General features: G+C 40.0%; 1 non-coding gene across 1 annotated transcript; it reads right to left on the reverse strand.

Annotated features, from left to right (window-relative positions):
• Positions 1-2,708: 2,708 nt before the first annotated feature.
• On the reverse strand, positions 2,709-2,814 carry LOC121983457. Its single transcript, XR_006112509.1, has one exon. It is a non-coding gene; the product is annotated as a small nucleolar RNA R71 (small nucleolar RNA).
• Between the last annotated feature and the right edge of the window lie 12,716 nt (positions 2,815-15,530).

Raw genomic sequence — 15,530 nt, forward strand, 5'->3', positions numbered from 1 at the left:
CATCATTAATCCTCATTTGAGTCTAACTCAAGTTTAGCCTCACTTGAATCTAACTCAAGTCTAACTCAATCGAGTCTTACTCAATTAATCTAATTTGGATTACTCTTAATCCAATTTGGTCCATCAACCTAATCCTCTTGGTTAATCATATGAACCTAATCTCCATCTAACTGCCCTTTGTGTGTGATGTGCGTAGATTATATACTCTTTTATGCACGTTTTTACGCATATTTACATACTTTGAGCATGCTTGATCTATGCATTTGTATACTTCCAGCTTTCCTTTTAGCATATTTACTCTTTTGGTTCAGAGATCTGCTTTTTGTGCATTTACTGTACGCAGGAGTCGAATTGGTGAAGAATTTACATCTTTGGGAAAGCCTTGGAGGAAACAAAGGGAGAAAGCACCAGGTCGTGTACCTCACACGGCCATGCACTGGGATGGAGCTCGGGCCGTGTGGAGTTTTGGCACCAGCAGAAGAGGAAGATGACATGGCCGTGTGAACCTCACACGGCCGTGTCAAGATTTGAAGCCAACCAGAGCAGAAGCCTTACATGGCCGTGTGGATCTACCGTGTGAGGTTTCCAGAGACCAAGCGGTGTGGTCATGTGCACCACTGCAGTAGTGTAGCATTTCGAGACCAAGCGGTGTGGGTGCACCACACGTGTATCATTTCCAGAGCGAGAGGGTTACGGCCGTGTGGAGTCACACTACCACAGGGGTAGGGAACGGACATGGTGTGAATCTCACACGGCCGTGTCACGGGGCCGTGTGGCGCCCGAATCCCTCCTCTATTTAAACCCTCCTTCATGATTTGAAAGGGGATCTCTCCCCCTTTGGGAGAAAGCAAGATTTGGTGGTTTCCTCCCATTCTTGGGAGGATTTCTGGGCGATTCTTAGGGAGATCTCGACGATTCCGGCTTCGGAGCGAGGAATGGATCCGAAGACAAGGCTTCTTCGTAGATAAGTTTTCTCTTCTCCCCTCTTCTTATTTTCTTGGATTGGGGATTCAAGGAATGCTTGTAATCTTTATTCTTTCGGGTTTTCTTCCTCGATTCATGGAGTAGATCTTGTATTCTAGGAATAAGGGAGTATTTGTATGATGGATTGATGTAATCTCTTATGGATTTGCCATTTTCTTGTTTCAATGACATTATCTTGCTTGTATCAATTAGATCTTGAATGATTGATGGTGGTTTGTGCTTAATTCTCATTCTTGATTGATTGTTTGGATTTCTTATGGACTTGGTAAGGATAAACTCTCACTCGATCATCCGAGGGATCCACGTGACAGGTGCAGGCCCGTGTAAGGACGTTTGAGAGATAATCTTGAAGAGGAAATAGGGATATTCAAGAGAGTAGAATGGATTCTATGATTAGCTTCTTGCATCTTTATAGATTAATAAGGTGTGGGCTTCTATGTTGATATCCGAGGAAGGCATAGTAATAGGTGCGCTTCTGTGTAAGGACAACGTAGGTTCATGTCTAATTAATCCTATTTAGATACATTTCTCAGTCCTTAGCCGGTTGTCTATTGCAAGAGGGAACCGGCAACTTTCTACATGCTTGGCAATTGAGGAATAAGAATTGGTGAACCATTTACATCCAAGAAATCTTACAAAGAAACCGAAACTCCTAGAATCTCCCTTTATCATAACCCAAAACACTAAACTCTTGTTTGTTGATCTCTAATCTTAGATTTGTTTACCTTTACTTTGCTTTTGAAATGATTGGATAGTTGATTAGCTAATTCGCATTGAGACATTCCTAGTGCTTATTCCAGTCCCTGTGGATACGATAATCTTTTATATTACTTGCGACATTTCCGTACACTTGCGGAGCGTAACAAGTTTTTGGCGTCGTTGCCGGGGACTGCGCTATAACATTAGGAATTATCAATTGAGTTAGACTAAACATAATTTTTCTTTTTTTCTTTTGATTTGCATAGTTATAACTAATTGTTAGAATTCTGTTTTCGTAAGTTTTTCCTTTCTTGAATAACATTCTTGACAACTCTTTTTGTTGGAATTCTAATTCTAATTCTAACTTTGCATTCTTGATTTCTAGCACTCTAATCTAACACTTCTCTGTTTTCTCTTCTGATCTTGTTTTTTTTCTTTTCTTTTGTAAACATATCTTGCAATTTTTAGCATATGAATTATTCTAGATATTTTTCTTTTTCCTTTTATCTTTTCTTTCTTGTTCTCATTATGCACTTTCTTTCTTGCAATTTAAATTCTGCATTTGCTTTCTTGCTTTTCATATTGCATTTTATTTCTTGTTTTTGATTCTTGATAATTTTCTTTTTCTTCTTGAATATCCATGAGCACTAACATGTCAAGCAGGCCCATGAGAAATTTTTCTACACCCTTTTCTGCAAGATTTTTATCTCCCATTGTGCAACCTCAAATTGAAGCAGAAAGTTTCCAACTAGACCCAGAGATAATTTTCATGATACAATGTCACAAATTTGGAGGAGAAGTATCAGAAAGTCCTTATCTGCATCTTGAAACATTTTTAGAGATTTGTGATTTGGTGAAATGTGAAGGAGTATCAGCAAATGCAGTTCGATTGATGACATTTCCTTTCAGTATCAAGGATAAAGCAAGGACTTGGCTATATTCTCTCTGTCCTCAAAGCATCACAAGTTGGGAACAATTGGAGAAGCAATTTCTGAATCATTTTTTCCCTCCAAGTAGAACGGTGTATATGAGGAGTTGCATAACAATTTTTTCTCAGGCATATGGAGAATCATTATTTGAAGCATGGGATAGATTCAAGAGTCTTCAAAGACAGTGCCCTCATCATGGTTTTGAAAAATGGTTGATTTTGCACATATTCTATGGGGGAATTTCTTTCTCAGACAAGACTTTATTGGATTCATCAGCTGGAGGTTCTTTTATGGACAAAAGTGTAGATGAAGCTTATTCGTTAATTGATCAAGTGACATTGAACCTCCATGAATGGTCGAACAAAAGTTGGATGGAATTTCCCTCAGATATTCAAAAAGTGCAAGCTATAAATGTAAGAGAGCCTGTCAAACAAAATGAAATTCAACCACCTAAAAATGTTGAAATTCACAAGTCACAGAGTGAGGAGTTCAAACATTTGGGGGCAAAGCTTGATAGTATTGTTTCAAAATGGTTTAAAGAAGATCCCCCTCCTACACAGTCAAGATCCAATGAAAAGTGTGATGATGTTGGGTTGAGAAGTGGAAAAAATCATGAAGAACTTCTGAAGAACGACATGTTTAGAATTGAGGAGAAGAATAATAGAAGATCACAAGAACTCAGTTCCATTTCTCTGGGAAGTTCCCAAAGGCCAGAAGTACCTTTCCCTCAACGATTAATCACACCAACATTAGATAAGCAAGTTGGACCTCCTCCAAAAGCTCAAAGGGAATTTGGGAAAAAGGGAGTTCAGTCTTTCCCAGGACCTTCACTAAGGGTTCCTTTTCCACAAAGGTTAGTGGGGGTCAATGAAAATAAAGACTTCGGCAAATCCTGTGACACTAATATGGTTGAGTGTAGATTTTTGAATATATATGAAGATGAAGATTTTTCAGATGAGGATTTTATTGATAATGTAGTGGTAAATAAGTTTTCAGATCTATCTCAAAATTTTATAAGGTGTTATAGTGACATCGAATTTTCAGATGATGAATGTGATGTGGTAGATCAACTTAAAACTGCAAGTGAAGTTATTGATCCTCTTGTTATTGATTCTCCTATTGAGGACATAGATGTTGGTTTATTTTTTGATGTATGTGTTGATGATGATGATATGGAAGAATGTGTAGGGAGTTGTGTTGTGGAAGCAGCATCTCAAGGATCACCACCTTTGTCAAGACAACCCTTAGAGGTTTTAAGAATTGATCATGTTGTGGAACAATGTGTAGGGACTTATACAGAGCTAGTAGAGTCTCGAGAATCACCATCATTGATATCATCAACACCTAAGCTAGAGCCAGAACCATCATTTGATTCAGAGGAAGTCACATCTACATGTTTAGAAATTTCAAGTATTTCTCAACAAAGTAAGGTTAGTATTTCTTGTGATCTTTTGGAAAACTTTATGGAGGTACCTATAATTGACTTTGTTGGATGTGATTCAGTTTTTATTACTTATTCATCTTATCTTGATATGGTTCTAGCTCTATACTATATAACATGCTTGTGGGAGATTTGTTTTTCTTTTGGATGTGCAGATTTCACATGGGCCAATAATTGGAAGCTCAATTTGAACCGTCTTCGACCACCTGAAAAACTTTCCAAGAAGACGAAGATGGAGAGAGTTATACTTTACTTTGTAGCTCCTTTGATGAAAGCTCCCTCCATAATAAGAGCCCTTGGTAGGAGGGTTCTAAAATATCTTACCCCTCCAAGAGTGAGATTTAGATGAATCTAATGAGGTGGTCGAGCTAATGACCTTAAACAAGCGCTTCTTGGGAGGCAACCCAAGTTCATTTTCCTTATTTTCTTTTATGTCTTTAGTTCTCTCTTTATAATAAACATGTATCCTCTACTTAATTTTTCTTGTCTATCTTATTGTTATAGAATTCAAAGTTGTGGAGGAATGTGAGTATTGGATGGAGGAGTATCTTTAAAAACATGAACGTCAACCATTTGGAGCTCATCACTTGGTAACTTCTTTTAAAATCTCCTCCACATTATTTTTAGTTTTCATTGGGACAATGAAAAATTTAAGTCTGGGGGGATGCATTAGATGCATTTGATTTGCTTTGTTTGTTTTTGTTTTTGCTTATGTCTTGCATTGTGTTTTGATTTTTTGTGGCATACATCTTGAGAACATCAAAACTTCACTTATATGCTTTCTTGGATTCAAGTGAAATGTTAGCACGATTATTGGCTTGATTCATGATGTTCGAATGATGCTACTAGTAAACTTTGTGTAGTTCTTTTTTCTATCTTGGGTAGCATGAAATAAGCTAAGAATCTTATGGTGATGAGTTTTAGTTTTGGTTCAACCTTAAGGATTTTATCTTCACTACACTTGTGCTTGATGCTTGAATAGTTGATGTTATTGAAATAGTCATGATTCATCTTGTTTGCTTAGTACTTGGTTTCCATGGTGATCTCTCAACTTTCATTTTGGTTACTGGATGAGGCTCAAATCATTAAAGCTCATTTGGAAAAATCAAAATATCCCAACATGTGTGCTAAAAGTACATTTGTGAATAAGTTTTGCACAATGCAAACACTTATAAAAAAAAAACACAATAAGGGATATAAAAAACAGTTGTCATGAGTGGAATCTAGCAAGTCACCCCTTTGAGACCGAGTTAGGTTACTGGGGAAATGACTGTTTAGCTTCTCTTGAGATTGAGCACACCTTTGAGACCTTGGGTTAGTTGAGAAATATGAACCAAGTGAATGGTAAGTAAGTGCCTATCACTGGTTACTTGTCTTTCACTGGAAACATTAGGAACTCAAATTTGAAGACGACTTGACTAGGACATGGATTGAAACTTGAAGGGTGTTGAGTTACTTTTACACTGCGCACAAGATTCTTATGCTTGAACCATACTTTACTTGTTTCCATGATCAAGCTTGTTAATGAAACTTTTTGATAGAATTAGGAAAGTGCACTGGGTTTTATGAATGTGTTGTAGAACATATGAATTTAGACTGTATCATTTTGCTTGAGGACAAGCAAAGGTTTAAGTCTGGGGGTGTGATGTGCGTAGATTATATACTCTTTTATGCACATTTTTACGCATATTTACATACTTTGAGCATGCTTGATCTATGCATTTGTATACTTCCAGCTTTCCTTTTAGCATATTTACTCTTTTGGTTCGGAGATCTGCTTTTTGTGCATTTACTGTACGCAGGAGTCGAATTGGTGAAGAATTTACATCTTTGGGAAAGCCTTGGAGGAAACAAAGGGAGAAAGCACCAGGCCGTGTACCTCACACGGCCATGCACTGGGATGGAGCTCGGGCCGTGTGGAGTTTTGGCACCAGCAGAAGAGGAAGATGACATGGCCGTGTGAACCTCACACGGCTGTGTCAAGATTTGAAGCCAACCAGAGCAGAAGCCTTACATGGCCGTGTGGATCTACACGGTCGTGTGAGGTTTCCAGAGACCAAGCAGGCTGTGGCTGTGTGCACCACACGGCCGTGTAGCATTTCCAGAGACCAAGCAGGCTGTGGCCGTGTGCACCACACGGCCGTGTATCATTTCCAGAGAGCAGAAGGGTTCTGGCCGTGTGGAGTCACACGGCCGTGCAGGTTAGGCAGAGAGGGAACTGGACATGGCCGTGTGAATCTCACACGGCCGTGTCATGGGGTCGTGTGGCGCCCGAATCCCTCCTCTATTTAAACCCTCCTTCATGATTTGAAAGGGGATCTCTCCCCCTTTGGGAGAAAGCAAGATTTGGTGGTTTCCTCCCATTCTTGGGAGGATTTCTGGGCGATTCTAAGGGAGATCTCGACGATTTCGACTCCGGAGCGAGGATTGGATCCGAAGACAAGGCTTCTTCGTAGATAAGTTTTCTCTTCTCCCCTCTTCTTGTTTTCTTGGATTGGGGATTCAAGGAATGCTTGTAATCTTTATTCTTTCAGGTTTTCTTCCTCGATTCATGGAGTAGATCTTGTATTCTAGGAATAAGGGAGTATTTGTATGATGGATTGATGTAATCTCTTATGGATTTGCCATTTTCTTGTTTCAATGAAATTATCTTGCTTGTATCAATTAGATCTTGAATGATTGATGGTGGTTTGTGCTTAATTCTCATTCTTGATTGATTGTTTGGATTTCTTATGGACTTGGTAAGGATAAACTCTCACTCGATCATCCGAGGGATCCACGTGACAGGTGCAGGCCCGTGTAAGGACGTTTGAGAGATAATCTTGAAGAGGAAATAGGGATATTCAAGAGAGTAGGATGGATTCTATGATTAGCTTCTTGCATCTTTATAGATTAATAAGGTGTGCTTCTATGTTGATATCCGAGGAAGGCATAGTAATAGGTGCGCTTCTGTGTAAGGACAACGTAGGTTCATGTCTAATTAATCCTATTTAGATACATTTCTCAGTCCTTAGCCGGTTGTCTATTGCAAGAGGGAACCGGCAACTTTCTACATGCTTGGCAATTGAGGAATAAGAATTGGTGAACCATTTACATCCAAGAAATCTTACAAAGAAACCGAAACTCCTAGAATCTCCCTTTATCATAACCCAAAACACTAAACTCTTGTTTGTTGATCTCTAATCTTAGATTTGTTTACCTTTACTTTGCTTTTGAAATGATTGGATAGTTGTTTAGCTAATTCGCATTGAGACATTCCTAGTGCTTATTCCAGTCCCTGTGGATACGATAATCTTTTATATTACTTGCGACATTTCCGTACACTTGCGGAGCGTAACAGTGTGTGACCCTATAGGTTCTTGTAATGTTGGCAATGCTCCTAAACCCATTTAGAAACATAAGCAATGAGCGGTATCTAGCAACACATCATTACTACCCAAGTTACAAGAATGTTGAGATCCAACATCACCATTGTGACTATTAATTGTGACTCTCAAAATATGTGACAATGTCCTTCTATCCTTAACATCTAGATTGATCAATTGAGGCATAGACCGTGTCATCCTCTAATCAATTTATGTCTTGAACTCCAAGTAGACTCACTCTAAACAAATGAGCTCAATATCTCATATTGACTCATTTGGGCATGGCCATGCACTTAGTGGTCTCACTCTATCAAGAATCATGATGTCACTCCCGTCATATAGGAGGGATAGATCTCATCTACATCACTGACATCCCTCTGCATAATTTGTTACATACGGACTTAGTGGTCTCACTCTATCAAGAATCATGATGTCACTCCCGTCATATAGGAGGGATAGATCCCATCTACATCACTCACATCCCTCTGCATAATTTGTTACATACCCAGTAATCGCCTTTATAGTCCACCTAGTTACGGGTGACATTTGACGAAGCCAAAGTATGCAACTCCTTATGTAGGGAACCATGGTGACTTCAGGTCCAAGGACTGATAGTCATACTAATAGTCACATGAGAAAGTATATGACACTCATATAACGATCCATGATACTTTCTCATGGCGGGGCATTCAGTATACATTCTCCAATGCATATCCATGTGTCAACTTGATATCTCTATATCCATGACTTGTGAGATCAAGTCATCGAGTTGACCTACATGCTAGTCTCATCGCATTAACATTGCCCCTGAATGTTAATACTTGACTAGGAATGATTAAGAGTAGTGTTCTCTATATCATCTCACTATCAATTCAACCAATTGATTGATATAGATAAGAACATTCTACTCAAGGACGCTATTATACTTAGTTATTTGGCACCAATATAAGTATAATAACCATAAAGAAATGCCTTTATAAGTATATAAGAATATGATACAACGAGTCCATACAATAATCATCATATGATTGGCTCTAGGGCACTAACTAACAATATCGTCTGCTCCAATACATTTAAGCAAGGGACTAGAAAAGGCCCGTTTATATAGATGATCTCCCACCAGAGTATAATTAGTGACTTTCTTATTAAAGACTCTGGCCTGCTCTATATCTGTAGGGAGAATACCTTGTTGCAAGAATAATATGATGGGTGATCGCCAATCCCCTTGTATCTCGGTGTTAGCTAACCTCTCAATACAGGACACCAATACTGTCTGTTCTACTAGTTTATCCAAGCTCCAAGGTATCACCGCCAATGTGAGTTTTGCTAGTTCATCGGCCACTTGGTTCTCCAATTTGGGTATCTTCTGTATGTTAACCCTTTGAAATATGGCTTTTAACTTGTCAAAAGCCTCTTCATATAACTTGAGTCGGTCATTATTGATTTTAAACTTGCCCATCAACTGTTGCGCTGCCAATTGAGAATCAGAGTAAATCTGCACCAGTGAAGCCCCTACATACCGAGCAGCTTGCAATCCAGATATTAGTGCTTCATATTCTGCCTCATTCTTAGTGGCTCTATAATTTAGGCGAACGAAAAGTTGGATTCGATCCTCCTTAGGAAATATGAGAAGAATTCCGATCCCACTACCTTGCCTGGAGGAGGATCCGCCCACATAAATCTTCCAAATCCCTTCTTCCTCTGGACCTTGTACCTCTGCTATAAAATCCGCCAATCTTCTGCTTTGATGGCCGATTAGGGCTAATATTATATGTCATATTCACTTATCTCAATTATCCATTTGATCAAACGACCCGATGCCTCAGGATTAAGAAGTACTCGGTCAAGAGTACTGTTGGTCAATACTATAATGGCGTGTGATAGGAAATAAGGGCGTAACCTTCTAGCTGTCAATACTAGTGCATAGGCTAACTTCTCAAGCGTAGTATATCTACACTCAGCTCCTTTTAATAAGTGGCTTGAAAAATATATAGGTTGTTGTACCTTGCCCTCCTGCCTTACTAGTACGAAGCCTACAGCATACTCATTCGTAGAGAGATAGACCCACAAAGCCTAGAATACAGGCTACTTCACCAAGTCCTTCATTGAGAAATAATTCTCCAGCCAAGTCTTTACAGGCTGCAGCAAAGGGATGTCATTTTCAATGAGTAGTATGTCATCCACATACAATACAAGGTAGAAAACTGTGTTCCCAACAACCTTCTTGTAGACACAGGGTTCATCTTCATTCTTGATGAAACCAAACTATTTGATCGCATCATCGAATCGAAGATTCCAGCTCCGAGAAGCTTGCTTTAGTCCATAAATGAACTTATGCAGCTTGCATACTCTGCCAGTATGCAGTGGATCTATAAAACCCTCAGGTTGTGTCATGTACACATCCTCGAGCAAGTTTCCATTCAGAAACGCGGTTTTGACATCCATCTGCCAGATCTCATAATCGTGGTATGCTGCAATAGCAAGCATGATCCGAATGGACTTAAACATCACTACTGGAGAAAAGGTTTCATCATAGTCAATACCATGAATTTGCTTGAAACCTTTAGCTACCAAGCGACCCTTATAGGTAATAAGTCCATCCATGTCAGTCTTTCTCTTAAAGACCCACTTACACCCAATGGGTTTGATGACTTCAGGTGGATCAACCAAAGTCCATACTGTTGGAACCCCGAGGTGTTTTGATGTGATCAAACAAGTTAAGTTAGGTCCTGCGTTGTTTAACCCTTGTGTCTAAGTGTGCAGGAACTTAGGAACACCGGAAGTCGAGCGGAAGACGCGGCTAGCGAGAAGGACGGCACGGGAGAGAGCCGACGGGCTCGGTGCGTCTGAGGGACGAGGTGTCCGCGGAAGAGTACACCGGTGGACGAGAAGAACGTGCGCGGCGTTCGAGGGACGAGAAACCAGGAAGGAAGGCTGCTCGAGGAGAAGGCCGGAACATGGGTTAGGGTGAGCCCTATTCCGGATGGCCAAGATCACCCAAGCTAGTGGAGCCGGAACAGAAGATCCGGACCGAGACGAGCTGAACCGAAGCAGAGCGACCGGACGGAAAAAGTCAACCAGAGTTGACTTTTGGGGTCCGGGGCGCCCGGAACCATCCGGGGCGCCCGGAATGTGGCTTTTGACCAGATCGAGTCAAACTCGATCTGAACGTTGGGGGATAAAGTTTTATCCCCCCAGGGCGCCCGGAACCCTTCCAGGCGCCCCGACCAAGGCTATAAATATAGCCTTGGTCCAGAAGCAAATCAATTCAATCAGAACGACGAACTTGTAATCAACTTCTGTGTGCTTTACTTTTCTTCTTGTACGTTCAACGCTGTAAGAGGCTACTCCGCCCAGAGGAGAATCAGATAGTGCGCTTTCTTTGCCTTGGATTAGCAATCCTCTGATTGCAAACCAAGTAATTCCTCTGTGTCTATTTTCTGTTTTAATTAGTCTCTGCTTTTTTAATTACAAGTTCTTTTAAGTTAGTTGAATATCTGAGAAGGGTTTTTGTTTTATTTTGTAGGGCAATTCACCCCTCCCCTCTTGCCGGCCTCCAAAGGGACCTACAAGTGGTATCAGAGCGAGGACGCTTCAGGAGGACTAACCGCCGATCGAAGCAACAAAGATGGCCGGACCAAGCATCGTTCCACCAAAATTCGAGGGGAACTTCACACACTGGAAGCGTCGTATGGAGGTATTTCTAAAAACCGAGATTGAAATTTATTTCATTATGAAATATGGTTTTGTAGCTCCAACAAATCAGAACGGTGAAGAAAAAGAAGAAAGCAATTGGACAAAAAAAGAGCAGAATGAGTTCGTAGCAAACAGCCGTGCGGAACATCACCTGCTAAGCGTATTACCGCCTCAGGAAGTAAACCGCATCGGAAGCTACTCATCAGCTAAAGAACTTTGGAATAAGTTTCTAGAACTCCACGAAGGCACATCCGAAGCGAAGCTCGCTAGAAGGGACATCCTCCGAAACAAACTAATGAACATCCGCTTGGAGAAAGGTGAGAAAGTAGCCGGTCTACATGCAAAGGTAAAAGAACTAGTTACTGGTCTCGAGAACCTCGGTGAAAAGGTAACAAATCGGGACGCCTTACGCTACGCACTCAACGCCTTTCCCAGAACTCCAGAGTGGACGTCAATAATCGACGCCTACTACATCTCAAAGGACCTGGAGGTAAGTACATTAGAGGAATGTTTTTCCACTCTTGAATTACACGAAACTAGATGTGCAGGAACGACAAAGGATACAACCCAGATAAACACAACTCAGAAGGATGAACTCGAGTCAGACTCCGAAGACGATCAAGAAGCGCACATGGTAAGAAATTTTAAAAAATTCTTTAGGTCTAATAAATTTAAAATGCAGAATAAAAAGAATCAAAAAGGAGGAAGAAAGGTGCGATGCTACCAGTGTCAGAAGGAAGGACACATAAGAGAAGACTGCCCAGAACTCAAAAAGGACAAAAGGAAGTCTCCCAAGAAACACAACCTAAAAGCAACTTTGGATGACACTTCTTCATCTGAATCAGAAGCTCAAGAATACGCCGGGATAGCACTGATGGCAAGCTACGATGGACAAAGTATATCAGAATCGAGTAACGATGAAGAGGGAGCGACCTCGGATGAAGGCAGCGAAGCAGGGGGAGATTCAGGCTTTAAGTCTGACATGGTAAGTGAGGTATGCCTCTTACCCCCTGATCAACTTTACTCTGGCATTAAGGCAATGACTAAATCCATGTATAAATTAGAAAAAGAAAATGCTAAATTAAAAAATGAAATTTTGGAAACAAAAGGAATTTTAGCAAAATCATGTCTAATAGAGGATTTAGATAAATTGAAAATTCACAATGAAAAACTAAAAGAAGAAATAGAAAGATTGAAAAAATATAAAAGTTCAAATATTTCTACTTTTAGAAATTATAGAGGTTTAAATTGGTATTATAGATTTCATCAAAGTCAAATTAGAAATATATCAAAAATCTATGTACCTAGGAAATACTTGGTTAACCCTGTAGGTAGGAACCTCTACTGGGTTCCAAAAACCAGTTTAATTTAACTTAGCATTTTCAGCAAGGAAATTAAACGACTAATTTCATTATAAGGCTTTGTCTAAGGAAGTGGTTGTTGCTCCAATAACCAAGAAGGCCTAGTGCCTCGCCACGACCTGGAAGCCAAGTATCGAAATGAAAAGTTTAATTGACTAACTGAAAAAGCATTAATTTAATTTACCTAATGCTTTAAAAGAGTTATTCAATTTATATAATTTATAATAATTTTTTTAAAATTAAATTTTTTTTCTGAAAATTATTGACTTAGAAATTTTCTGAAAATTGACTTAGAAATTCTTTTTGGAAATCGACTTAAATCTTTTTAAATTAACTTAGAAATTTTTTTTAGGAATTTTTTCTATGAATACTGTCTTAGACATTTTCCTTTGAAAAATTGCTTTAGAAATCTTTTATAAAAATTCACGTTACAATTTTCTGAATATTGACTTAGAATTTGTTTTACTAAATAGTCTCTTTCGAAACATTGCCTTAGAAATTAATATTAATTACCTTAGAAAGTTTTAATGAAAATTCACTTAAATTTTTTTTACCTTAGACTTGTTTAAAGAACCCCTATTTTTAATGTGATCAAAGGGGGAGAAGAATGTTAAGTCTAGGGGGAGGTATATAAATTTTTTTTATGAAATATCTTTGGACTTAATTACAAATATATTGTTTTTATTATATCTATTTTTCCCTAGCTTAACTTGGGTTGCTCACATCAAAAAGGGGGAGATTGTTGGAACCCCGAGGTGTTTTGATGTGATCAAACAAGTTAAGTTAGGTCCTGCGTTGTTTAACCCTTGTGTCTAAGTGTGCAGGAACTTAGGAACACAGGAAGTCGAGCGGAAGACGCGGCTAGCGAGAAGGACGGCACGGGAGAGAGCCGACGGGCTCGGTGCGTCCGAGGGACGAGGTGTCCACGGAAGAGTACACCGGTGGACGAGAAGAACGTGCGCGGCGTTCGAGGGACGAGAAACCGGGAAGGAAGGCTGCTCGAGGAGAAGGCCGGAACATGGGTTCGGGTGAGCCCTATTCCGGATGGCCAAGATCACCCAAGCTAGTGGAGCCGGAACAGAAGATCCGGACCGAGACGAGCTGAACCGAAGCAGAGCGACCGGACGGAAAAAGTCAACCAGAGTTGACTTTTGGGGTCCGGGGCGCCCGAACCCCTCCGGGGCGCCCGGAACCATCCGGGGCGCCCGGAATGTGGCTTTTGACCAGATCGAGTCAAACTCGATCTGAACGTTGGGGGATAAAGTTTTATCCCCCCAGGGCGCCCGGAACCCTTCCAGGCGCCCCGACCAAGGCTATAAATATAGCCTTGGTCCAGAAGCAAATCAATTCAATCAGAACGACGAACTTGTAATCAACTTCTGTGTGCTTTACTTTTCTTCTTGTACGTTCAACGCTGTAAGAGGCTACTCCGCCCAGAGGAGAATCAGATAGTGCGCTTTCTTTACCTTGGATTAGCAATCCTCTGATTGCAAACCAAGTAATTCCTCTGTGTCTATTTTCTGTTTTAATTAGTCTCTGCTTTTTTAATTACAAGTTCTTTTAAGTTAGTTGAATATCCGAGAAGGGTTTTTGTTTTATTTTGTAGGGCAATTCACCCCTCCCCTCTTGCCGGCCTCCAAAGGGACCTACACATACTTGGTTGGTGTACATGGATTCCATCTCGTATCTCATGGCCTCTAGCCATGACTCAGAATCTGGTCTCATTATAGCTTCCTGATAGGAGGTAGGTTCATTCTCAATGAGCATAATATCATCATGGTCAGGCAAGAGAAATGAGTATCTCTCAGGCTGACGACGTATCCTGTCAGATCTGCGAAGAGGTAGGTCTACTTGAACTGGTTGTTGTTCCTTAACTCCTTGTGGAACAATCTCATCATCCACAATATTTTGTGGTTCCAGTTCAACTTCCATCAAGGCTTCAGTGCCATGGTCCATATCTTGAACTTCTTCAAGATCGAACGTACTCCCACTAGCTTTTCTAGAAACAAAATCCCTTTCTAGAAATACCCCAGTCTTAGCCACAAACACTTTGTGTTGACTGGAAATGTAGAAGTAATATCCCTTCATTTCCTTGGGATATCCTATAAAATAGCACTTATCGGATTTGGGTCCCAGTTTGTCCAAGACTTGACGTCGAACGTAAGCCTCACAACCCCAAATCTTCATAAAAGACACCTGGGCATCTCTCCCAGTCCATATCCTATATGGTGTCTTTATCACAGCCTTGGATGGAACACGGTTAAGTGTGAAGGTTGTTGTGTCTAGAGCATATCCCAGAAAAGATATAGGAAGATTTGTGTGACTCATCATAGACCGTACCATATCTAATAAGGTACGATTCCTCCTTTCGGATACATCATTCCACTGTGGTGTTCCTGTAACGCCCGCCCCCTCCTCCTGCTAAGGGAGGGGCGGGGTTACTTTCTTTCACTTAGACTTAGTAGACATAACATACATACAGCGGAAGCATATATATATATTTTTTTCTAAAATCATACTGAGCATATGAACATGAAATAGCATGGTTCAACTTAATAGTCATATTATTCATTTCTAACACATGCATAGGGAATCATGAAAGACATCAACATAACATAACATATTATTCATAAGTTCTTTTAAGCAGGTCATTTTATTTCTTTAGCCAAGTCACCATCACACATCTCTTGCCCCTTCCTGCTGCTCCTCTAGTTTATCCATCCTTTACCTTTATCTGTGGTACAAGGAAAAGTATCTGTAAGCACTCAAGGCTTAGTGAGATCCTTTCCTACTCACAAAAATCGACATATCATGAAAAATCATCATATCATACCTAATGGAGTAGATGACGCTCATATCATCATATAATTAAAAACATATCATATCATGGCATAAATTTCAATAGTATCATAACATAAAGTAAACAACATATTGTGGCATAAATCTTATCATGGTATAAGTAACCTCATATCATAGCATAAATCGTATCATAGCATAAGAAATCATCATATCATGGTATACATCATATCATAACATAAGAAATCATCATATCATG

This window comes from Zingiber officinale, chromosome 5A (assembly GCF_018446385.1).
Source record: "Zingiber officinale cultivar Zhangliang chromosome 5A, Zo_v1.1, whole genome shotgun sequence".
Taxonomy (NCBI): Eukaryota; Viridiplantae; Streptophyta; class Magnoliopsida; order Zingiberales; family Zingiberaceae; genus Zingiber; species Zingiber officinale.